This window comes from Mastomys coucha, unplaced genomic scaffold (genome assembly GCF_008632895.1).
Source record: "Mastomys coucha isolate ucsf_1 unplaced genomic scaffold, UCSF_Mcou_1 pScaffold22, whole genome shotgun sequence".
Taxonomy (NCBI): domain Eukaryota; kingdom Metazoa; phylum Chordata; class Mammalia; order Rodentia; family Muridae; genus Mastomys; species Mastomys coucha.
In genome coordinates this window covers 207,669,253-207,696,190 of record NW_022196905.1, presented here as the reverse complement: position 1 = coordinate 207,696,190, position 26,938 = coordinate 207,669,253, and the positions used below count along the sequence as shown (strand labels likewise).

Here is a 26,938-nt window from a genome sequence, read left to right as displayed (position 1 = left end):
ATCTTTGGAATTAGGACAGTCCTAGCAGTGCAAATGACTGGGGATGATTTGGGAGGAATGGGGACGAACTTGTAGGATAGCGCAGCTCCCAACAGTGCCCTAGTCTCTATCGCCAACTTCTCCGATGTCGGTGATCAGTCACACTTGAAGACTCCATGGTTCAGGAGACCCTGCTCTCCACTCATGCTCCCTGCAGTGACAGTCTCTCAACCAGGGCACCCTGCTCTGCTCGGACCTGGAGCGGGAACGCACTGCAGACCGGTCCTGGTGGAATTGGATGACTGCAGCCACACACGACCCCAGCCCTGAGGGCCCACGCTATTCCCACTACTCGGCTCGCGGCTCCTCAAGCTCCCACCCGGAGGCGGGCGCTGTGCTTGGCCGCTGTTCAGCCCGCGCTCCCCGCTTTCCCCCTCCCCCTACGGCTCCGGGTCCCTGGAGGCTCAGCGGCTGTTGGAACTGGAGGTGGAGCCGAGCCCAGGGCCGCCTCTCAGGAGGGAAAGTTCAGCGGCGGCAGCAGCGGGAGCTGCGTAGCGGAGGGAGCCGGCTCCGCTGTCTGCAGTGTTGCCTGGGGTAAGTCGGGGTCCCCTACCCTGAGGGCTGGACGGGCGTGGCCGGCTGCGTGCGGGTGTGTCGCTGCCGCTTGCCTGTGCACTCCACTGCCCCTGACCTCGACCCTCAGGGTGGCTCTCGGTCCGCTGGGAGGATGCCTGCACCGCTGGCTTCCAGCGACCACGGCTGCCCTAGGGCTGAGGACTCCGGGATCCCTGCCCGCTGTAGCCCCTGCGAGGCGCGTGGAGGGCGCGGCGTCTCTAGGTGGACGCGCGAGGGTCCCCCCAGTGCCGCACCCCACGGTCAGCTCAGCTTCTTCAGCGCTCATTGGGCCCCCAGCTGTTGGCTTACTCTCCAGAAACCCCACTTATGCCAAAGTAGCCTTGGCATATATATGTGCGGGTGCCTCTAGTTTGCTGTTCTTGGATTATATTTACTGTGATGAAGAGGGTGGCCCACGGGCAGCACACGCTCCCCTGCATTGTGCCGCCGCGATGGTGACTCTCCGGATCCCAAGGGTCTTCACATCTGCGTGTGACTCCATGCAGTTGTGTGTGCCGGGGGTGGGGAAAAGCTCTCCCAGGGAATGGGCTTGGGGTGCAGTGGGGCATGCTGAGGGCTGGAGGAAAAGGAAAGCTGTGCCGGGCGAAGGCAAAGTTGTTTGTTTCCGCCACACTTCCTGCACCTGTACCCCTGTCGTCAGTGATTCTGAAGTTGTAGAGGAAAGACGTTATCACTGTTGTACGTGTCCAAACCGTGAGCCTCAGTGGACGCTAAAAAGGAAATAGTAATGAATGATAGGATGGCTGTATTTTGCAAAATCCATTTTTAATTCAGATTGCAACGTCTTGGCACACTTTTGACTTAAATGTCATTAAAGACAACTAACTACGACTTCATATTTATAAGGAATTTAAATATTTAGTAAACTATGGATTCTGCCTCGTGGAGAGAAGTCTATCAAACTTGGGAACAGAAGCATACAGCCGAGAATAACTGGTTCTCTAGGCATAAAAGGCCACCTGAACACACACAAGAGGATTACAGTAACAGAGGGATCACACGTTGAGCTTCCAGAAAACGCCAATTCTGGGAAAATATGAGATGGGCAATTCCTGTTGTAGGAACTTAATACAGGTGTGATCACTCCTCTGCACAGAACCAACTACCTAGTAGTGGGTGTGTCCAACACGCTGCAGCCTATAGAGCTCAGTAGGGTGAAGAGCAGCTATGAATACAGCCCAAGACAAAAATCATGAATGTACTTAAAGCCCTAAGGTTTTCCTTGTGTGATTAGTTTCTGAATAATGAACTTGGTGCAGTTGTCAAGCCTGAGCTTTGCAGTTTAGGACACACCTGCTGCCACTCCAAATTACATGATATTACTTTAATTTCTCTCTACCTTCTTGTCTCAGATCTCATATATCTAGTCGTAAACCATATTATTGAGCTTCAAAGAAAAAAAAAACCCAATGTTTAGATTCACCCATTTACATCACTGTGAGATGGTGCTTTGCTGTTTCAGAGAACTGGCATCCAAAAGGTTCATCCTACCTTTTAGCTACATGACCCTGGACTCTTGGTTTCTAGTACCAGGGTCCTAATGCACAAAATGGTTGCAACACTCCCCATTTGCTAACAATTTTTGCCATAGTGGAATAACATTCTTTTCTAAGTGCTCCGAGTACAGTAGACCCCTCCCAAGTGCTACCCTTTGCCTCTCTTAAATACCTTTAGATATGTTTTGACACTTAAAACATTAACAATAATAATGCCTTCTTTTTTGTGATCTCTTGTCTGTTCACTCATGCTCTCTATGCATCCATCCATAAGGCCATTGACCACTGAAGGCCATTGGATTTCCTGCATAATATTCCCTGCTTGGCTCTTTGAACAGAGGAGCTGGCACTCTAGCGGATGGTAGTAGACAATGCTTCATGTTTTTCGTTTTTTTTTTTTTTTTTTTTTTTTTTTTTTTTGATTGAGAATCCATCATCAGGATTCGGGTGAAGTGGACTTCCCAGTCTCGCTGTTTATTAAGTTCTATGCTTAATAAGATGTTGCCACACTCCAAGAAGAAGCAGTAAGCTGTGAGTGGCTGTTGCCTCTCGTTTACCCGGTGCCATTGAGTGGCAAACAGTAAGGACTTACTGCGCCTTTATTGGCTTGAAACTTACAGTGTAATGAAGTTATTCCTCAGCTCACATCCTTCTCCGTGTATTCCTGATGAAAGGACCTTGGGACTGTAAATTATAGCCCCACCATATATTAAGGCTAACAGAGGTACTAAAGAGGCTGAGCTCAGGTAGACTTTATTACCTATTGATTTGGGCCTCATGATAAAGTGGTCTTATAAAACTTGTAATAGCTGAGGTCTCACAGTAGTGGCTCCGCCACTAGGGGCCTCCTCTGCACTCTGGATTACCCTTGCTGTCATGTGTTCCCATCCTTCTGTCCTTTCAGGTAGCAAAGAAATTGTACTTCCTTTATCAGAGAAAGACGTGCAAATAAAAAGGACTATGTAAGGCCTGGATATAAACAAAAGCCCTCTTTGATGGAATCGATGTGGTTTAAAACAGAACTTTAGAGACTTAAAAATTCGGCTTTTTTTTTTACTTTGTATATTACAATATTCAAATATGGATTTTTTTTTAAATTTAGAAAATATGTGGTTCAGATGTAGAATTTAATGTTCTCTCTCTCTCTCTCTCTCTCTCTCTCTCTCTCTCTCTCTCTCTCTCTCTCTCTCTCTGTGTGTGTGTGTGTGTGTATGTGTGTATCTGTCCATCTGTTTTTGGTGGATTTTTTTTTTTCACTTAATCTCTCAATACATTTTAAATAGCTTTTTCTTCTAAATGGTTACTTGTAGGACCAAAGTAGTATAAATCACCTTTCAAGGGATTTCATACAGTGAGTTGAGGCATCTCCCTATCCTTCCCTCTCCCCTTCTTTCTTCTCTGCCTCTTTTTCTTCTTGGAGCTACCTTATAATTTACCTTTCAAATGTCTTGTTACATTCTACAGTGTAGCACTAAGGGTATCTTCTTTCTGTGTGAGAAGTTTTGTTTAAGTTACAGCCTCATCTATGTAGCCCAGGCTGGCTACAACCTTGCAGTAATCCTATGTGAGCTACCACACCCAGCTGCGAGTTTTGAAAAGCTCTTGTATATTCAGATTTCAATGACGTTAGTCAAGCTTGAGAATATTTGTTGAACAACTGAAAGGTGTCTTTATTTCCTAGACATAGCTTGTTATTTGGTACAAGAAACACCGACAGTGTATGCAAACAGGCATTATTACCCCCAATACAGCCAAATTGTTTGCAAATCAATAAGAGAAGATTTTCAGGCTTTCCATGAGCTTTAATTTATTTTGGGAAACTAAGCACTTTTACTCTGCACTGGAACATCGGCTAAGGTAAGAGAAGTTAGCACCTCAAGACCCCAAATCTTACAAAGGGCTTTCTCTTCTTCCTTAGCAGAACCTTTCTGAATTCAGAGACATTACAAACATCCAGTTTGGATTTCCCCATGTTGTGATTAGAAAACAAGGTGATATGATTGTTGTTGTTTTTTCAATGGTAGTCTAGGTCAGTCCGTGGCTAAGGAACAAAATCAGAGGCCTGACGTTAATTGTGAAAACCGTACATGATTCTTTATTATTAGTTCCCCCGATGAAGCAGAATTCTTTGGATTGCTTTTAGGGTTCTGGCATATCGAAGAGTTGTGCAGATCCTGTTTGTACCAAGGAATGTTTTTCTAGAACCGGAAGAGGTTTTAACCTCCAGCAAGGGAAGGGCTTGGCACCTCTCAGCTTATCCTTCCTCACCCCAGTACCGAAGCTGAGCCTCAGCCACAATGATAGACATACAGCCTGCTGCAGAACACAGTGATTTAGATTTGGGCAAGAGCCCCAAGCTGACAAAGATTGTGGATGCTTGCCCAAGTGCAGGAAATGAATGGCTCTTTATACCTGTGAGTCATTTTTAGAGACCTGCATTTGGGAGGTGCCACCTGTAAGGAAATGACAACTGTGAGCTAGGATTTTTTTTTTGTTGTTGTTGTTGAACCTATCACTTAAGCACAGGCTGCACAGATGATCTCTGTTGTTTTGAGGCAATGCAAAAACCAAACATTTGGCTATCCTGGGGTCACATCTGCTCCTTTGCTTTATTTCCACACACCAAGAACATTTGGGTTGATGAAGAGGAAAGCGGAAAGTACAGTAGGTAGGTGTGAGCTGTCTGTTTAGACTGATTGATTTTTGTATTCCTAAGGAATAGCTTAGTCTAGCAATCTTGACTGACAGTTTTGTGAACATCATCTATTCTCCTTCAGAGTACCCTCAGAAGTGACCTTTTCTTGTCTTTTTGTCTTAAATACTTAAAACGTTCTTTAGAAAGGTTCTTCCTAGCGCAGCTGAAGCTGACCTTGAATTTGTGAACCTGTTCCTGCATAAGCCTCCAGAATGCTGGGATTACAGACAAGCTCCACCATACCCAGCTTAGATACTTGCTGCTAAATTGGCCAATACATTTTAATGGTGCTGCTGCTAGCCCGTGAGGTGTCCTTGTACAATATAGTACTTGGGTATTCCTTTCAGGTGTGATTGACCATCCTGGGCCAGGTTGTTAAACCTGGCAAACACATAGCACAATAGAGTTCAGAGCCAGTTACCTCTTGGCTGGGTGTTCCTGTGTGGTCCATTCTACACAGGCACATGTAAAAGTATTGTCTATAGAAGTGCTGAGAAGAATGCCTGCCACATAGTAAATTGTACACATACATATGTATGTATCTCTGCTGGTGTTTATTATAATTATTGCCTGAGTTGCTTTAAGTATAGATCAAGATCACTATAGCCATAGAAATACTCAATGGCAAAGATTCAGCAAATTAGTACCTCTGGTAATACTTGCAAAGTCAGACACTTCATTGAAGGTTTCTGATTATATTTCATTGTAATGTAATTCTTTCCACTATAAAATTTGTTAATGCTGTGTTAAGCACGGGACATAAGGTGCTCATGCAGTCTGCACAGCCACTTTGGGCTTTGTGTACGGTTATTATCTGCACTTTATAGGTGAGAGAATGGAGGTTTTGGAGATGATGCTTGTGTAAGGTTGGATGCTAGAGCTAGGCCTTAATCTACATCTTTCTGGTCCCACATAGAACCTCTGCTATTACCAGTACTCCCTCCCATGTACATGTGTGTGAGTGATTGTTCAAATGTATGTAAATGCCCATGTATGTGTAGGCTAGAGGTCAAGGTAGGGTGTTGTTTCTTAGGAGCCATCCCCCACTGGTTAGGCTGGGCTCTCTGGAGAGTGAGTGGAAGTAGCTGGATAGGTATTCCATTGTCTCTGTCTCCCCAGCACCAGGATTACAAGTGCACACACCCCACCACAGCCTGCATTCTCTGTGCATCCTGGGGACCAACATAGATCCCCAGTCTTGCATGGCAGGGAAGCTTCTTATTGACTGAGCTGTTCCCCAGCCTCTGCCATAGATTTGGGTTTTTTGTTGTTGTTTGTTTTTTTTTTCAGCATAAACTCCTTGAATTGACAGTTGGTTAAATGTCTTGGAGTTCTGAGGGTTGGTGAAACACTAGGGCATTGATTTCCGTTCTCTTATTGTATTGGTATCTATTTCTGGGCAGGGTAGAGCAAGATAACAAATGGAGCTTTATCAAACTTGCTTCAGCACTTGTTATTTATATGTTTGTACATCCAGAATCTTTTCTAGTAGCCCAAAATATATTGTAAATAACTTTCCTACGTAACAATGAACTCCTTTCTTTTCTCCCCCTCTCCTTGCTTCTCTCTCTTTTATCTTTTTATTTTCTCCCAAGACAGGGTTTCTCTGTGTATGTCTGGTTGTCCTAAAACTTGTTCTGTAGACCAGGCTGTCTTCAAACTCAGAGGTTTGCCTGCCTCAGTTTTCCCAGTGCTGGGATTAGAGGCATGCCTCACCACTGCCTGGCTGATAGTTACCATCTTTCAAGGCATGGGAGTTGTAAGAAGAATATATGGATAAAATCAAGTATGTGGAGTTCAGAATGTAAAAGTGAAGGCTAGGGCTAGTCATTCATGCATTCATTGAGCATTCATGCTCACATTATATAAAGGTTTTTTTACTAGATAATTAAAAAACTATAAAGAAGGAGACAATGTAGGGAGAGGGTGTGTGTTATACTTTGAAGCTAGACAGACCTGTGTTTGTTAGCACAGCTGGATCTCTTCTTAGACCCCCAACTCTTAGTTTCCACGTGTGAATTTTGCATGCATAGTGGGGAAAATACATTTTTGACTTCTTGCCAGAACGAATTGAGATCTCAGAAAAATGTCATGCCACTGGAAGAAGCTGGTACCAATGACAGTGCCTTCCTACTCTTCTTCCTTAGCTATCTCCTCTCATGGCCTCCCATCCCTCCCTTCTTCCATGCAGTACTGACTGGTCAGAGAAGCATAAAAATAATGATACTTGAAGTCCAAGGTAGAGTGAGATCAACCCTTGAAAAGAATGCTCTTTTCTGGTTCTCCCTCATAGAGCTGGGCAATGCTATTAGGTAATCTGTGAACTGGCATTAGCTAGCTGAGGCTCCCTACCCGACTTGGTCTTTCCAAAGCTGACCAGAAGAGGCTAACTTCTAGGAGCCAATGGCAGCTTAGTGCCTACTGTAGATGCTCATGATGTAGAATAAGGCTGGGGCTAGAGGGTAAGGAGAGGGTATTTAGGGAAATTGGAACAAGTAAGTGAAGTTTGAGGTAGGCCAAAGTAGAAAATGTTCAGGATTTTGGGGTATGTAAAGCCATGAGAGGGCTGGGGCTGGGGCTGGGGCTGGGGCTGGGGCTGGGGCTGGGGCTGGAGCTGGTTTGGTGGTTCTGAACTACAGAGCTTACAGACAGGCTCTGCCCAGGAACTCACAAGAGAACTGAAGCCCTTCTGTATCTCTAGCTCCATGTATTGCCTAACAGGCACAGCTATCTCCCTGGACTGACTACAGGCTTTTCTGAAGGTGGTGCATCCTTCACAGCAAGGAGTTAAATCAAAATTATTAGCTCTCTGCCAATTCCCACTTGAGATTTCAAGGGTGAGTTGATATCACAGAAGAAATGAGCCTCTTTTCCTCCCTTTCATTTGGGGCTTGGGTTAGAGACATCCATGTCTGCTTCACTGTGTGGCAGGGAGCCAGAACCACCAGGGCCTCTGGGTGTGTCTTGTTGGCACAGCCTGTATAGTGGGCTGTGTTGTAGGCCAGGGTGGGTTTTACCAAGATGTGCCTGGTGGTTTTATGATAATGAGCAGCCTTGTTTGGTGTGCAGAGTAGATGCTGTGTGTGGTGGGGTAGGAATGTGGGTTTTACAGAATCCCTACAGTTTAGGACCAGCTCATTCAGCGTGGAGCAGGAGGCCTTGAGACATTATTTATTGTGTGATGGCACAGAGGCCTAAGCTTACCCTTCTGGGAGTAAGTAAACAGGATCTGCCCAGGTGCAAGCGAAGCTTAAGTCAGAGTTTTGAAAAAAAAAAAAGAAGTAGAAAAAAATAAATGCAGGATAGGGTTAGAGAACCATTTGTTTAAAGAAATTTACAGTAATTTTCAAAATCCAATTTTATGGGATTCATAGAGTGTATTAACAGAAAAGCAACAAGCTAGCTTTAAAAACACAACACAGGGAGCACTGAAAAAAAAAAAGAGGAGTAATCCTTAAAGTGAGATTCAAGTTAGTGGATTTGGGGAAGATTGTTATAATGAAGATACAGAGAGACATGAAATCGTTAGAAAAACGTGGGAACCAATGCTTGGAGGGAAGAAGCAGCGACCTGAAGACTGTGGCTTTAGATCTGGTGTGGGTTGGCCAAAGTTCAAATCTGCACAGTTCCTTTTTGTGATCTTAGGCAAGTCAGTTCTCTAGATTCTAGTTTCTCATCTAGAAAACGAATCAATTTATCCTGGTTTTTATATTTGGGGTTTGCTCATTAAATGAGATATTTGTAGCCTGTGTTCTGCATGACAGGTGATTAATACATGGAAAAGAGAAGAACTATTCTCTAGTCTTCTTTTTGGAGAAAATTTGGGAGACTAGAAGGAAGCTGCTGTTGCCCTCGATCTCGAGTCTCTAGAGACTACTCTTGGATATTTTTCTTATTTTTATTTATTAGATTATTATTAATTATTATATAAATTATTCCTTATTTTCAATTTTTAGATGGTTACAACTCAATATGCCTTTGGATTCCCACTGAACATATGTCACCATGGTAGGTGAGATGAGTCCCAGAAGACCACACTGGGTTCCCACTTTAGTTACTTTCTTGTTCTTATGACAAGATACTATATAAAGCAACTCAGGGAAGGAAGAGTGTTTTCTTTTGAGAGAAAAGTCTATGGTGCTGGGGAAGACACACTGATGAGTGGGCACATGTGGTGGCTGATCTTACACTCAACAGTCAGGAAGCAAAGAGCCATGGATGCTGAATTTCAGCTTATTTCTCTGTTTTATTCACTTTGGAACCACAATACAGGGAATGTTACTAGCAACATTCAGGGGACTTTCCTACGAAGCTAAACCTCTTTGGAACATTCTCACATATATATCTAGAGGAATGTCTTCTTGGTAATTAGTTCTAAGTCCTGTTGGGTTGACTGTCAAGATTGGCTATCGAAGTACCTTTACAAAGCTTAAGTTTTTGATGGAGGGCAGTGTGACCAGGCCTTTCTGTTAAACAATGGATTTCTGGATCTCCCCTGAGTCTTTTGACTTCTTTGAACATAAGTAACTCAGACTACTTATGCTGCCTTTTGGTAACCTCTGTATGTAGGTTAGCAGTCAATGACCTCATGAACCATATGGGGAATGTTTGTGGTCATTGAGAAACGTGGCTGCCTCTTCCAGTCTCTGCTCATACTTTCAAAATGGTAAATTTTACTGGCAGCCAAGGGTTTCTTATGCAAACACAAGAAAGTATTTGCATTTTTTTGCTAGAAAGGTTTAGTAGGGAGGTCAGCATGAATGGTTTGTAAATCTGATGGCTGGAAAGCATGCGAGTGTGTGTGTTTGATGTGGTGGTCGATTAGCTTGGGCTGAGAAGGGTACAGAGAGGTGTGGTTCTCTGCTAGGACTGTTAGCTCTTTTGGGGGCTGAATGGCAGTATGAATGGCCAAGGACTGTAGCTGTTCTTCATCACCAACAAATGAGACTTAGGGAATGAGTAGAGTAAGCGTAAATGAGGTTGGGTTTACTAATTCAATAAATTCATGTGGGAGCTTGAAAAGTGGCTCAGGGGTTAAGTGCATTGGCTGCTCTTCCAGAGGATCTAGGTTTGATTCCCTGAAATCACATGATGGCTCATAACCATCTGTAGCTCCAGGCCCAGTAGATCTGGTACCCTCTTCTGGCCTTCTAGGACATGATACATACATGTAGGCACAGAACCCATACACATAAAATAATAAATATTAAAAGATAAATTCATGTAAGTTAGAAATAGAAATTAGAAATATACAATTAAACATAGAATGACCATGCTGATTTAAATGAGTTGTTCTTCTCGCAGAGGGCTTACAGAGTTCACAAAACAGTATTCCTGAGGCTAGACGCAATGAGAAGACCATTGGTTAGTAAAACTATACCCATAGAAACAACAGTACTTCTGAGATCATTGGTTTCATGTCAGTATGTTGCAGAAGTTCCAGCTCATTGGAGGCAGTCTGTAGAGTATCGCTGGATATGCAGAAGGCCAGGAGGGACTAATCTAAGATGGTTCAGCGACCAAGTGGCCTGATGTTCATAGGAAGAGACATAGATGGTTTGCTTCCATCATGCTATTATGAATGGGCATGGAACATTGTTAAACATGGTGCCTGGCTAGAGATAATTCTAGGCACCCCTACAATAATGCACTGACATTTCTAACTTTCTGCTCCCCAGTTTCAGACTCCTACCTGTGCTTGGTGTTTCCACAGATGAACAAATGAGAGTCTGGCCTTAGGAATTCAGAAGAGTAAAGCCCTACAAAGGAGAGGTTTAGTGTCACCTCCTAGTGTCACATAGAATGCCTCCTCTTGGATGGTAAGCACTCAGTGTCCATATCAATTGCACAGAAATCTCTTTTCATATCTTGTTGAATTCATAACATCAGAAATGGACATGAGAGGCCATATCAGTAAATCAGTAAAGTGCTTGTTTGGCAACCATGAGAACCTGCATTTGGCTCCCAGCACTCATGGAAAGCCCAAGTGTAGGTATTTGTAACTCAGCACTGGGTGATGAACAGGAGGGAAGACAGGCAGATCTTCGGAATTTAGCCAATTTAGACACACTGGTAAACTCCAGAGTTAGAAATTGGTGGGCTCCAGTTTTGATGAGAGAGCCTGTGTTAAAAAAAAAAAAAGGAGAAATAGAGGAAGAAAACTAATGTAAACCTTTAGCTTCCACTTATACCTATACTCACAACCATGCACGCATGGAGTGTGTGTGTGTGTGTGTGTCTGTCTGTGTGTATGTGTGTGTGTGTGTGTGTGTGTGTGTGTGCATGCGTGATCTCAGTTTTACTAGTACAGTTTCAACTCGTTAGTTAAAATGTGAAACGCTTTTTTTCTGCATTGCAAATCTATGATCTTTCTGAAAATAAAGAGATTTTATTTCCAAGAATAGTTCTGAGGAGTTGTTTGGAGGCAAAAATGGGATGCGCATATGGAAAGACATGGCATGTGTGTCACTGGGGCTTGTCAGGAGTTGAATAATGTGGCTTTCAATTAAACGTCTCATTTTCCTCCTGAAATACAGTGTGTGCAGAGGGATCAGAGATATTTACTATAAAGTAAGTACTACCGAAACACTTTCCTTATAGAATTCATTTACCGTTGTGAAAATTGTTTCTGATGGTTGGGTCTGGTCATTGTGTAGGAAGAACTTACACGAAAAAGAACCATGGATTTTTGATCCCAAGAAGGAAAAGAAAACTTTTGATCCCAAGTCTATTGTATTTCCTATGCTTAACAAGTGAAAACGTGAAGCTATGAGCTGAGGATGTAGTTGGGCTAGTAGTATATGTGAAACCCTAAGTTCTGTCCCCATACAAAACTAGGGCTGCTGGTACATGTTAGTAATTCCAGCACTTGGGAGGTACAGGCAAAGGGACCAAGAGTTCAAAGTCATCTTCAACTACAGAAAACTCAAGGTTAACACAGGCTAGACGAGACCTTCTCCAAAACCAAACCAAACAATTAACCATGATACGGGATTGTGGACACTTTAGCTGCTCTTATGGCATCATTGGATCAGTCTGTAGATTTCTGAGTGCAGGGACCACAGTTCATGCTCCCACCTCCAGCCCCTGCTGCTAACATTTTTGGTATATTCCAATGCCTATGGTAAAGTTAGCACAGGATGTACATGCAGCTTTCAATGAATGCGTAGAGGTCAACAAATATAGGAATTCTGTCATTAACAGGGTTAGTCGGAAACAGTGTTTATGAATAGGCAAAGCAGTCTCCGGGATCCCAGTTTATGAATGGAAAGTTGACCTGGGTAAACCAAGCAGAAAACTCACGCTTAAAGTCTTTTATTATTACATACAGCTAGTAACTGTGCCTATTTTCAATATATCTCTGTTTACTGTGTGCTTTCTTAAGAATTACCTGTAAGCAAATTATGTATTCACCATCTTGTGGCAGGCTGGATCTCATACAGTCAGGAAGGCCTCCAACACTTTAAGTGCTCTTGAAGGTAATAAAAAGGAGGGCTAATTACCTAACTGAAGTGATTACAAGAGAGGTGTTGGACGTCTTGACTCTCTGGCAAAAAGTGGATTAAAAAAAGGACAGCTTTGAGAAACAGCAAGGACACTAACCAAGTTTTTATTAGTAGTATTTTTTTTAACTTTTTATTTTTTATTAAATCTATGGTGTTGGTGTATCTGTAGTTGAACAGAGCATGAGCACTGGACTAAATAATGCATCGAGTGTCTGCGGGTGAAGAGGTCATTTTAAAGTATGTGGCTGGTGTTCACAGTCGGAGCCTGTGAGGTTTCACATTTAATGATTATACCTTCCCATGGCCATCCGTCTTTTTCTTTAATAAGCAATATTCCTTATCAGGCCTGATTTGTGTACATTGATTGCACCATTATACTTGTTAAATATTAAAGCATCCCCCTCGCCCCCCCGCCGTGTGAAGTCTAATTAGGCGAAGTGTTCTGTGCAAGCCTGGGATTATCATTCAGAACACTAGCTCAGTCATTACCTGTGACACAGACCTCAGTCTGCTGGGTTGTACCTTTTACTCACCCCCTAATGAGAACAGCAGAGCCCTGATCTCTCTCTCTCCCCCTCCCTTTCTCTCTCCCCCTCCCTCTCTCCCCCTCCCTCTCTCCCTCTCCCTCTCTCTCTCTCCCTCTCACACGCGCGTGCGTACACGCACGCACAGGCACACACGCACGTACACACACACATCAGTCCTCAAGATGGAATCTAGGATCTCACACATGCTATACAAACACTGTGATGCTGAACTATATCTCCAGCCATTTTCTTCTTACTATTGACCTATCTTTCTATTTTAATATTTGTTATTAATATTTTTTGTGTGCATGTACATATGTGTTGGGTGTATGCATATGTACATGCGTATTTGCATGTGCGTAGGCGTGTGTGTGTATGTGCTTGGGGGGACCCAAGGCTGATGTCAAGTGTCTTTCTCAATTGCTCTTCACTTTATAATTTATTTTATAGTCTCTTGCTGAGCCTGGAACTCACTATTCTTGGCTAGTTGGGCTAGCCAGCTCACTCTACGAATTCCCTGTTTCTGCCCGCCTTCAGCCGAGACTACTGGAAGCTGCCGTATCCAACTGGATTTTAGGTGTTTCTGGATCCTAACTTCAGTCCTCTTGCTTTCATGGCAAGCACTTCATATACTGGGCCAGCTCAAAGTCACTTAATTAATTAACTAGACAATTAATTAAACTTAGTATTAATTAATTGAAATACAGGGTCTCATGTAGTCCGGGCAGCCTTGAAATTGCTGTGACATTGAACTCCTGATCTTGCTTTTCCTCTTGAGTGCTGGGATTGTAGACTTGTGCCAACACACCTGGCTCTTATTTTTTATTTAAAACTCAGAAAAAAGAATCAGAATTCTTCTGTAGACCTATGCACATATACAGGTGCATGCATACACATGTAATATGAGGCTGATGGATCTGAAATAGATCAGGTCCAGTTTATGGCTTGTTACTCTCTGAAAGAAAAGCTTTTAAGCCACAAGTTTCCTGTAATGTCTAGTTATCAGGCTAATAGGTTTTTCCTCTCAGTGGTCCTCGCAGTGCATGCTGGGGTTTTTGAAAGTGCCAGTATCCTGTCACAATTACAAACAGCAGCATCATTGTGTTCCACTTACGAATATGGGAATCACGTGCATGTTTTCTTAAAGTGAAAAGTTATTTCTGGTTGTTTTTTGAACATGGTCAGATAAAAATGAGATTTGGCTCTAAATTAAAATATGAGCACGAAGCTCAAAGAATGGACTACCTCCTCCAAATTTTCTGCTTCATTAGTGAGAAGTGGAAGCTCATGGCACACTGAGGTCCTCATGAATGCTAGAGGTAGGAACAGACCTGGAGCCCTGCATATCTGCACTTTCAACAGGGAGATCCTTGGCAAAGGATGATGGGAGGACCATTTCCCCCTCTCTGAGCTCTTAACACATGGTGTATTAGTAATCTGGGGAGCTTGGAAAATTTTTGAGGGCAAGATTGCTGCCCATGGTCGGCTGAAGACAGGGTTCATATCATTTGAATTTATCTGTGCTTACAGAAGAATTTGCATTTCATATTTGCTAATTAGCAGATTGCTGGGAACCGGAACTCAAAAATCCCAGTGTATCCTTGGAGAATCTCAATGTTCTGTAGCCAGTTAAATGAGTAGCAACAGCTGTCAGGCAGCGATCCCAGGGAGTGCTGGCTGCAGCTGGGCAGTGGCAGGGCTCAGCTGGAGAACTGGGCTTCCATGTCTAAAATCTCAGTGTCATGCTTGCTTTTTGTAGCCTGCAAGCAGATTTACTAGTTCTGCATATTTAAGCCGAGATTGAAGAGGACACAGAAAATTCATGGGCCAACCTACTTAACAAACACCTGTCAGTTTATATAGTATGATGAATTGTCATGTGAGCTCTGAGGTATAATACATCTGGGTTAGGCCAGCCACTTTGCTAACTATGAGACTAAGTATTACATCTCCAGTGTGCCCTGCCACCTCTTATCCCAGTCTTTTATCTGCAAAGCAGGAGAAATAGCAAGTATTTATGTTTAGTTTGCTGTGCGCAAGGAGCTATCTCAATGCTGTAGGGAATGGATTTCTCAATACTGTTAACTGCTGGCTGGATTTTCCTCAGTGCTTCACCCCAGATGCATACCTTAGAGAATTTATTGTCTTTTGAGATAGGCTGCTGATATGGGAAGTTTGACTAACACCTTACTAGAGTAGTGAGAAGTTACTAAAATAAGTTGCAAGAGAAACAAAAATGGACACTTTTCAAAGAAAATAGCCAACCCCAGCTTTGCATTCCATGAAAATCCTCAGTGTTCTGGGGGCAGAAAAGGCATCAACGTGGATTTGTACTAGGATTTGTGTAGGGAAGCCTGGGCTCTGAGGCTCTGCCATTCCGTCTTCCTGAGGAAGCTCTCTGAGGAAGTTTCTCTGGACCTGCAAAGAATGCTGCAGGGAGGGTTCATGGACTCTGTGTCCCCCAGGCTAGGGGCCAGAGGTGTTCTGGTGGCAGAATGAAGGAATGGCTGGAAAAATACATTAGAGTGGCTTGTGTATATGGTCTCTCTCTCTTTTTCTTTCTCTCACTCTTTCTCTATCTCCCTCTTCTTCTCCCTCCCCCTTCTCACACACCCACACTCACTCTTTCCTTCCCTCCTTTCCTATTTTTCTCTGTCTCTGTCTCTCTCTGTCTCTCTGCCTCTCTGTCTCTGTCTCTCTGTCTCTGTCTCCCTCCCTCCCCCAACCCCCTCTCTGTATGTGTGTGTCTGCTTCCCGTGAACCAGACCTGGCCTTGTATGGTGGTAGAACAAGCCTGTAGCTGTCACCTCTGCTTCTCCTTTGGGGCTCCATGTACAGAGGACAGAAGGGTAAAATTCAGGAAAAGGGAGGGTGAATGGTGTGAAGAGAATACCTGAGTGAATCACCACATCCCAGGGATGTGGGTCAGAGGGATCAGTGAGGGATCCACCAACAACCTACAAAAGCACACATGAGAAAGAGACAATGTTGGTTTAAATCTGCCGTGGTCTAGAGAATATGAAGGCGTTTGCAATAGTGAGGATTGAGTTTGCCTTCGGATCATCACAGCAGCAGTGTAAGATAGAATTTTATCCCTCTCTTATATAGAAGTAACCGAGAAATTCATGGAGAGTCTTCAAACAGGTTCCAGGAACAAACCATTTGCTTCACTGCACCCATAATCCCGTGTGGGTAAGTCTCAGGGGGAAAGCTGCTAAAGCCCCAGACGTGATAGGAAAGGAAGAACAGAGGAAGGGGTGCCTCCTCCCTTTCAAGATGACTTCAGGATATCTCATCCAACTTTTAGCTTCTACCCCGTTCACCAGAGTTCCGTCACCTAGTCACATTTAGCTCCAAGACTGTGGAGGAAATGTAACCTGGAGCTGGAACAGTGGTGAGCCCAGCTGATCATTGTGATTCTTGTCTAAAGTACCAGAGGCACTCCGTGACCTCTGTCACTCCATTTTTATGACACCTATCAGGAACTCTTGCACCACACCTGGAGGGACCAGTGAGGCAACTATGGACCAGAGAAGGAAGTAGGCGGAAAAGGAAGACACCATAGCCTGCTGGTGCAGGCCTGGCAGCGTGAGGAGGTGAGGCAGAAGCTCCTCAGGTCTTGGTCTTCTTTGAAGACTGGTCTACGCTTTCAACTCTCTTCTTGCTGTATTTTGTGACACGGCAACCTTGGGGACTTTCTATTACCTCTCAGTGGCTGGAGAATGTTGCGCCCTTCGAAACTGTTCCTTGCTTATCAAGAGGAACACCCACTGCCAACAGCGAAGGTATTTTTAACTTAATAACTAACTCTACGTGTAGCTACTGTGCAATTTCAACAGTTAAATTTTAATAACTACCTTTTAAAACTTGCCTGATAATAACCAGACCAAGTTCATATTTTTGTTAATTATCTCAAGAAATGCCTGCTGAAAGCAGGATTCATAAGGGGGATTTTCTTATATTGAGGGGTTTAATCAAATTCAACTTCTCCTTTTCTGGCCCCCTTTACGCCCTCCCTCTTTTCTGTTCTTCTCTCACTCCCTGCTTTTGTCACACCACTTCTGGAAGTTAAATGTTTTACTATCTTCCTCTTCAGTTTATCTCATGGAATTGTTTCCACATATTTAAGCTAACAAATCAATCACTAACCAGTATCACCCCTCCCACCCCATCTCCTTTTCTCTTCTTTTTAAGATCAAGTTTTTCGACTTGGCCTGACTCTCCTGGGATTTGCTATGTAGACTAGGCGAGTCTTGAACTAGCAGTAGTTCCACTGTCTCTACCTCCTAAGTGCTGGGATTACAAGTGTGAGGCAGCACATTTGACCTCATCTTGGTGCCTCTTCCTAAGAAACAATATGGAATATTTAAAACAAAAACATGATCCCTTGTTGTTTATCATTTTACAAAATTGACAAATTAGGTGCTATTGTATTTTATAGTGAGCATTCATATGTATTTGCCACAAGCGTGTGTGTGTTTGTGTGTGTGTGTGTTTTCATTCACTGTTCTTGCGTTTCAGATATTCTAGGATATATACACTTCTGATACACCGTCTAGAAGTTCTTATATTGAGTCTGCTAGCAGGAAATGTCCTAGAGTTTGAATGTGAACTGTCCCTCATAGGCTTGTGATTTGGATCCCTGCTGTTTTATGATAGTGGCCTGGTTGGCAGAAAGTGAGTTATTGGTGGTAAGCTTTATGACCCCTGCTTCTGAGCTCTCAGCTTCTTGACCCATCAGAACATGAGAAAGGTCAGTAGGACTCTCCCACCTCCCTGGAGCCAGTAGCGTCTGTATGCCTTTCCTCCATGATCGATCGTACTCTCTGGAGCTACGCACACCCTCTCCCCTCAAATCTTCCTTGAACTTACTTCCATAAGGGTTAGAGTGGTAAGAAGCATCACTGACACACTCTCTTGCTTTTATTTGTTCAGTGATGGTATTCTACTCCTATTTCTGGAAGATAGCTTCACTAGGGACAGAGTTCTAGCCTGGGGGCTACTGACTCAAGCTTCAGACATTGTGCTCACCGGAGTTTCAGTAGTCAGTTGTAAATCATTTTCCTGTAGAAGTATACTCTTTTCTCTTGATGATTTGAATGTCTTTTTTTCCAACCACATTTCCCTCCTTTTTGAATGCTTTGGATGGTAAGGGAGACTTCTTTGTGTGGATCCTGTTTGGGATTTTGCTGCTTTTTGTATAATTTGGTAAATTGCTTCTCATCAACACTGGAGAATTCTCAGCTATTACTTCTTAGAAGATTCCTCTTCTAATAGTACTGGCTCTCTTCTGGAATTCAAGCAAGAAACACTAGAGATTTTTTTCTCTTTATTCCTTAGTCTATTTCTACATTTTCACTCTGATATGTTTTCAGAATCTTTTTTTTTTCAAAATAGAAATAGAAACAGTTTATTAAGAAAGGGAAAGTTCTGTGTGTGGTGGGGCACACCTTTAATCCTAGCTGAGACAGGGGGATCACTGTGAGAGGTCAGCTTGATCAGAGCGAGTTCTAGGACAGCCAGAGCTACATAGTGAGATCCTGTTGAGGGAGAGAGAGAAGAATGGAGGGAGAGAGGGAAGGAGGGAGGGAGAAAGAGAGAGAGATAGAGAGAGAGGGATTCCTAAGAATAGAAGAGAGAAGAGAGCTAAAGAGCTAGAGAAAGGCTTAAGTACAAAAAAACCTAGATTATTTCCTTAGTTCTGTTTCCTATTTTACAATCCTTTTCTTTTGTTTTAAAAATTGGATATTTTATTTATTTACATTTCAGATGTTATCCCCTTTCCCAGTTTTCCCTCTGCAAACCTCCTACCCCATCTCCTCTTACCCTGCTTCAATGAGAGTGCTCCCCCACCCACCCACCCACCCGCTCCCACCTCATAGACATAGCATTCCTCTACACTGGACATCAAGCCTTCATAGGACCAAAGGCCTCCCCTCCAATTGATGCCAGATAAGACCCCTTCAGCTCCTTCAGTCCTTCCCTTAACTCCTCCATTGGTGTCCTTGTGCTCAGTCTGACGGTTGGCTTTGAGCATCCACATCTATATTGGTCAGGATCTGGCAGAGCCTCTCAGGAGACAGCTGTATCAGGCTTCTGTCAGCAAGCGCTTCTTGGCATCAGCAATGGTGTCTGGGTTTGGTGGCTGCATGTGGGATGGATCCCTAGGTGGGGCAATCTCTGGATGACCTTTCCTTCAGTCTTTACTCTATTCTTTGTCCCTGTATTTCCTTTAGACAGGAGCAATTCTGGGTTAAAATTTTGGAGATGGGTGGGTGGCCCTATCTCTCAACCAGAGGGCCATGCCTAACCTCTGGATATGTTCTCAATAGGTTCTCCCTCCCCTTTGTGGGGTGTTTCAGCTAATGTCATCACCATGGGGTCCTGGAAAGCTCTTGCTTTCCTGGCATCTGGGACTCTCTGGTTGCTACCCCCAGTTCCCCATCCCCCATTGCTACACACCTCTGTTCAATTTCCTGACACTTTGTACATCTCCTCCATCTCCTCCCATACCTGATTCTGCCCCTCTTTTTCCTCTCCCCCTCTTCTCTTCCTCCCACTTCCCTCCCACTCTCTACTTCCCTTGATTATTTTGTTCCCCCTTCTAAGTAGGACTGAAGCATCCACTCTTTGGTCCTCCTTCTTCTTGAGTTTCATGTGGTCTGTGAGTATATAGTGGGTATTCCAAGCTCTTTGCCTAATATCTACTTATCAGTGAGTACATACCATGTGTGTTCTTCTGTGACTGAGTTACCTCACTCAGGATATTTTCTAGATCCATCCATTTGCCTGTGATTTTCATGAAGTCATTGTTTTTAATAGCTGTGTAGTAATCCATTGCGTAAATGTACCACATTTTCTGTATCCATTCCTCTGTTAAGAAACATCTGGGTTTTTTCTGCTTCTGGCTCTTATAAACATGGCTGCTATGAAATCACTGAGGTACATTTCCTGTATGCAGCAAAATGCTGGGTCCTATTTATGTATGCAGTCTGTTAGTTTATGTCTTTTTATTGGGGAATTGAATCCACTGATGCTAAGAGATATTAAGGAATAGTGATTGTTGCTTCCTGTTATTTTTGTTGTTAGAGGTGAAATTATTTGTGTGGCTATCTTCTTTTGGGTTTGTTGAAAGAAGATTACTTTCTTGCTTTTTCCAGGGTGTAGTTTCCTGCCTTGTGTTGGAGTTTTCCATCTATTATACTTTATAGGGTTGGATTTGTGGAAAGATATTGTGTAAATTTGGTTTTGTCATGGAATATCTTGGTTTCTCCATCTATGGTAATTGAGAGTTTTGCTGGGTATAGTAGCCTGGGCTGGCATTTGTGTTCTCCTAGGGTCTGTATGACATCTACCAATGGAAGGAGTTGCAGAGACAAACTATGGAGCAGAGACTGAAGGCAGGACAATCCAGAGAAACTGCTCCACCTGGGAATCCTTCTCATATTCAGTCACCAAACCCAGACACTATTGTGGATTCCAGCAAGTGCTGGCTGACAGGAGCCTGATATAGCTGTCTCCTGAGAAGCTCTGAAGTGCCCGACTAATACAGAAGTAGAGGCTCACAGCCATCCATTGGACTGAGCACAGGGTCTCCATTGAGAGAGATAGAGAAAGGACTCAAGGATCTGAAGGGTTTGCAGTCACTTAGGACAAACAACAATATAAACTACCTAGTATCCTCAGAGCTCCCAGGGACTAAACCACTAACCAAAGAGTACACACGGTGGGACTCATGGCTCCAGATGCATATGTAGCAGAGGATGGCCTTGTGGGACATCAATGAGAGGAGAGGCCGTTGGTCCTGTGAAGGCTCTATGCCCCAGTGTTGGGGAATGCCATGGCCAGGAAGTGGGAGAGGGTAGGTTGGTAAGCGGGGAGAGCAGGGAGGGAACAGGAGTTTTTTATTTTGGAGAGGAAACTAGGAAAGGAGATATCATTTGAAATGTAAATAAAGAAAATATCTAATAAAAAAATAAGAGTTTCTGGTGAGAAGTCTGGCGTAATTCTGATAGGTCTGCCTTTATATGCTACTTGATCTTTTCCCCTTACTTTAATATTCTTTTTTTTTGTTTTGTGCATTTGTTATTTGACTATTATGTAACAGGAGGAATTTCTTTTCTGGTCCAATCTATTTGGGGTTCTATAGGCTTCTTGTATGTTCATGGGCATCTCTTTCTTTAGGTTAGGGAAGTTTCCTTCTATAATTTTGTTGAAGGTATTTACTAGCCCTTTAATTTGGGAATCTTCATTCTCTTCTATACCTATTATCCTTAGGTTTCATCTTCTCATTGTGTCTTGGATTTCCTGGATGTTCTGGGTTAGGAGCTTTTTGCATGTTGTGTTTTCTTTGACAGTTGTGTCAATGTTTTCTATGGTGTCTTCTGCCCCTGAGATTCTCTCTTCTATCTCTTGTATTCTGTTGGTGATGCTTGTGTCTATGATTCCTGATTTCTTTCCTAGGTTTTCTATCCCCAGGGTTGTCTCCCTTTGTGATTTCTTTATTGTTTCTCCTTACATTTTTAGATCCTGGATGGTTTTGTTAAATTCCTTCACCTGTTTGGTTGTGTTTTCCTATATTTAAAAGAGATTTTTGTGTTTCTTCTTTAAGGGCTTCTACCTGTTTACCTGTGTTCTCCTGTATTTCTTTAAGGGAGTTATTTATGTCCTTCTTAAAGTTCTCTGTCATCATCATGAGATGTGATTTTAAATCAAAGTCTTGCTTTTCTGGTGTGTTGGGGTATCCAGGGCTTGCTGTGGAGGGAGAACTGGGTTCTGATGATTCCAAGTAGGCTTGGTTTCTGTTGCTCATGTTCTTGCCCTTGTCTCTTGCCATCTGGTTATCTATGGTGTTAGCTGGTCTTGCTGTTTCTGACTGTGGTTTGTCCCTTCTGCAGGCCTGTGTGTCAGCACTCTTGGGAGACCGGTTCTCTCTGGGAGGAATTTGAGTATGGAGAGCTGGGGTTCAGGGTCAACACCTGGGTGCAGACAGAAACCGGAAGGATCTTGTCCCAGGCTGCTCCTTGGTTCCTGTGTACTGAGGGCTCCCTGGGGGTCCCTCAGAGCAGAAGTGGTAGGCTTACCTGTGTCCACAGGTGTGTCAGCACTCCTGGGAGACCAGCTCTATCTCAGTGGGATTTGTGTATAGAGAGCTGTGGCCCAGTGTTAGCTCCCGGGTGCAGATGGAAACTGGAAGGATCCTCACAATCCTTTCCTTAAGTATATCCAAATAATGATTTGATCATGGAACATCCTGCATACGCTTCTGTTTTGAACACTTGGTCTCAGGCTATCGACACTATTTTGGCAGGTGGTGGGGTCTATCTGCATAGTGTAGGGTACTAGAAGCCTGACTTTGAAGGTTATATGGGTCTCCAGTCTTCCCTCCCTCATCTTTTTCTGCTTCCTGACACAAAGTAAGTTAAGATTCTTCTCTTCCACATATTCACATGGCCAAAGCTTGTGCTAAGCTTATGTGACTAAGCAGCCATAAACAGTGAGCCAAAACCAAACAATTCCTTCTTTTTAGAGATTGTTCTTGAGTATATTAGTCATAGTGCCACAAATGAAACCATACAGCATGACATCTAGACTATCTCTTAGGTTTTTAACTAACTGTGGACATGTTATGTGTAAGAGTTTCCAGGTAACAGACTTTGGTAAAGTAGTTCTATGTTTTAGATATTCCTTTTTTTGATCTTTGTTTTTAAGCCTCTAGTGATTTTTATTCTTCTCTAAGCACATGCAATAAACCATGCAGGCAGTTCTGTATGGACACTGGAATTGGAGGAAAGGTCACAATCACTAGTAACTTACTGTAATTTCTAGTGAGACTATCCTGCGCTAACCTTTTCTGTAAAGGGCTATGTGTTGAATACATTAGACACTGTAGCCAGTCACAGATAATATGTAATGATTGAACATAGCTGCATTCTAATATTTATAAAAGCAAGTGGGCTCCCGTTTCTGAATGGAAATTTCAATTCTTCTTCATGTTTAGATGAATCAAAATATTTTGCACTGTAATTATTTTAATCAAGAGAAATGAAAAATTGCTGTTGCATGCTCTTTAGCCAATTTTAATTGGACTATTTTTTATAAATCTTGAACATCATTATTTTTTCTTAAAATGTTTGCTTGTGGGGATAGGGGAAAATATCTGCATTCCAGTGTTGTCCTTTCTTGAACATGTAGTGGAAAATACTCATTAAAAGTGGAGAAAAAACAATTATTGCAAATGAAGTTAGTTCAATAAGTTTTTGTTGTACCACATTTTATTTATTATTATTGTTTATTTACTTAACCTAATTTCTGTACTACACACTTATTTGGTTTTGAGTTGCTTCTAAGTATCAGACTTCTTTTTGTTGTTCATTTCATATGCACACACACACACACACACACACACCACATACACACCCATAGCACATGTACATATACACACTCACACAAAATACACATGTACCACACACTATGCTCGCACATAGGATTTCTTGGTCAAATGTCTTCCTCAGTTGCTTCTCTATCTTATTTCTGAGATAGCCTCTCACTGAGCTCGCTGATGGCCCAGAAGCATTAGGAATTGTGTCTCTGCCTCCTCCCTCAGCTTTTATGTGTGTTCTTGGCATTTGAACTCAGGTCCTCGTTGCTTCTGAAGTAAGCCCCTTCCTGACTGAGCCATCTTTCTATCCCTGAAATGCTTTTGAGGCCTATATTGAAATTATTTTTTTTTCAAAGAGAACTTAAAATGATTTCTTGGAAGAATCTCCCATTCTCCTTTGATTTCAGTGTCATTTGAGGATGCTTATCAAAGGTTCAGGGTTGGAAACCTGTCTTTAGATTGGCGATATTGAGAGGTAAGGCTTATAGGGAGGTTATTAGATAGATCATTTGGGGCGTGCCTTTAGAAAATATAAATATTGTTCTCAGTGAATGAGTGCACTCTCTAAGGACTGGATTGTTTTAAAGTAAGCTTACTCCACACATATGCTTGGATTCTTCTACGTGTGGCCCTTTCTCTTTCTGTTCCTCTGCCATAGTTCATCTCAGTCAAGATAGTACCTACCAGAGGCAGAGCACACAAGGCCGTGTGATCTTGAGTTTTCAGCCTTCAAAAACAGAGGCATTATTTTCCTTTGATAAGCATCTACCCTCAGATTCTTTACTATAACAACAGAAATCTGTATTTGGAGCCGTACTAGGTCAATATCAGCCTATCAATATTTGAAGGAACCCTAGTTAGGCATTGAGGGAAAGTCTCTTCACTTTCATGCCCAGAGTCACAGTTAAGCTATGCAATGTTCTACTTTCTTCATTAGGATATAGTTTTCTCGCTTAGTTCTTAACACAATGAATCTTTGGGGGAGGGTTCCATATATGGGGTCTCTCTAACAACCTTAGATCCACTGTATGACAAAGGTATTGTCTCCCATCACATGTACCTGGCTCACCAAAATAAATGTTAAGGCTGCAAGCGTGGCACATGCCCCAGTAACAAATCCAGTTCTCTTTGGATTCTTGCTTTCCTATTGTTTGGGGGCTTTGACGATCTTCCTGTTTTTCTCATAATGATACCATAATTCAGATGTGCATCTATAATACATAGGATATATATGCACATACATATGTCGCGTTTTTTTTTTTTTAAATTCAGTAACTAGGCATTTTGTGCAGATTACTTTTGCCTCTCTGGCTTGCCATATTACTGGGGTTCTGTGCTTTCTTTTCCCTCAGATATTCTTGTGAGCTTTCATAGATTGAGTCAAAAGTTATACTCATAGGAAGAGGCTTACTTCCTAATTCTCCCGTGTTCAAAGGCAAAGTGTAGACCAGTTAAATTCAGCAGAGTTTATCTGAGCGAAGAAGTATTCGGAGTCAGTCAGCATCCTAGATCGGCGGAGGTTCAAAGAGTTCTACCAAGTCATGGAGGTAGTGGGGGCAGCAGTGCACGTAGCTAGAGAAAGGGGGTGACCTTCAGAGAGAGCTCGGGTGGTTATAGGTGGCTGTCTATAAACGGCTGATGCTCAGGTGCTGTGATTTCCTGAGACTCAGCTACTTGCTGCTGGAATCACACTTAAGTTAGGTTGCAGAGTATTTAGGAAGTTGCCATGGCAACATAGTATGTATCATTATGGAGGTTGCTTTAGGCCAAGTTTCATATAATTTAAGAGTTGTACCAAGGTGTGGGTTTTCCTGTGTAAAGTGGAGCCTACAACTTTTCATCTCTTTTTCATATAGAAAACTTTTAAATATGAAAATGTTGATACTGAATTGGAAGGGACACTGGAAACTGATGTTCAGGTAGCTATAGTTCTGAATTCCTGGCACCAGCTTGAGTGTAATGTCTCAGGAGCAGTTGCAGGGGGTGGACAGATTGCCCTGGATCCCTGGGTCCCTGGATCCCCGATCCCTGGTGCTCCAGTGGAATTGACTGTAGATAGTTTTGAGAGCCATCCAGGCCTCTTTTCGTGTCCTTCAGATTTGGGGCATGCACTTTGCTATGCTGATGTAAGGGATAGCTAGGGTGCTAGCTGAGGTTCTCCAGTTACTTACAGGTACATTCAAATAAATTGAGCTAATGGTCATTAGTGACAACAAATAAAGCTGCCTTTGCTCACGGGAAGGAAGCATGGTGTAGAATTCTTGCATCAACTCTTATTGCTGCTGAAGGTCAGTGTCTATGCAGGTGCATAAAATAACATGCATAATTTAGCACAGGATGCTCTGTCAGGAGAAGGATGTAGGCTGTTCAGCACACAGTGCATTCTGCAGCACCATTGTTACCCTTTGATTAAAATTCTGTCTTAGGGACTGTGGGAGGCGGTTAGTGATAATCCATATTGGCATCCAACTTCATGTGTCACCCAGCTGCTGCCTCCAAACTGAAATTTGAGACAATAGGGTTTGATTTGGTAGTTATCCTAGAGAGGGAATTGATTTATTCTTTCTAATGGAAAGTACAGGGTTTCGAAGTGGGAAATAATGGAAACTCTTTTACGCTTAAATAGAATTTTACATTGACAATGGGTGACATGTAGGGGGCTGTAGATGAGCTCGTGAAACAGAAGCATACCACAAGGAGCATGTGCCAAATGGCCAAGGTGCTTGGTATATTCTGGGCTTAGAATACACATACACTCATATTTGCCATAAAAGAATTTCAAGTGCCGAACTCTGAATTAGGTGGATCATTGAGTATTCAGTTATTAATCCCAAATTTCTGTTCTTTATCCAATTAGCTATTGATCTTCAAGAACCTTTTCCCTTTCAACATAGTTGGCATGGTCTCCAAAATAGAAGATTGGGTGCTTTGGTAATATAACTGTTTTGAAGTGTAAGAATTTCACTTTTACCTGCCTGTTTTTCAAATGTATTTGTGATAGCTACTTGTTTTACTTTTTAAAAGGACAAATTGACTATAACAAACATATAAAAGTTATAAGATACATTAAGGAATCATTTCATTATGTATGTATACATGTTTGTGTGACAATCAGAGAACAATCTTGCTATTTGAGACGGCATCTCTCATTAGCCTGGGGGATCATTCCATAGCAAGGCTGATTGGCTATCGAAACCTGTGATGTAATTTATAGAGCCATTAGATTATGCTGCTACCTGATCACATTTGCCAAAAATAGTTTATGTGTTCTTTGATCTTTCACTCCAGGTTATTAACCTTAATACTATTTCACCTTCTTGTTCTTTTAACACACCACACATACTCACACACATGCTCACACACTGCACACACACTCACACAATGTACACTTTCACACACATCCACATTCCCCCACACATGGATGTATGCATGAATGCACACATCCACATCCATACACACTCAACAATGTACATGCACACACACATACACACTCCCCGACACATGGATATATGCATGGATGCACACACATTCACATGCATACACACTCAAACAGTGCACATGCACATACACATGCACAATCTCCCCCATACGGATGCATGCATAAATGCACACACTCATATCTATACATACTCAACAATGCACTTGCACACACACACACACATGCATATCCCCCCACACATGGATGCACTCATAAATGCATACACTCACATTCACGGGCA

The 26,938-nt window shown here is 42.7% G+C and overlaps 1 protein-coding gene across 5 annotated transcripts in view; it reads left to right on the top strand.

The window, feature by feature from the left end:
• The first annotated feature begins 447 nt into the window (after positions 1–447).
• Positions 448–26,938, top strand: part of Csgalnact1 (chondroitin sulfate N-acetylgalactosaminyltransferase 1) — a 336,666-nt gene continuing 310,175 nt past the window's right edge. For 4 of the 5 annotated variants that reach the window (XM_031340000.1, XM_031339996.1, XM_031339999.1 and 1 more), the window contains exon 1: positions 448–573. The gene's annotated coding sequence lies outside the window, so the exon portion shown is untranslated. Of the gene's footprint in view, positions 574–15,954; positions 16,624–26,938 lie in introns of those variants that run through there. The other variant, XM_031339998.1, reaches the window with a different exon arrangement.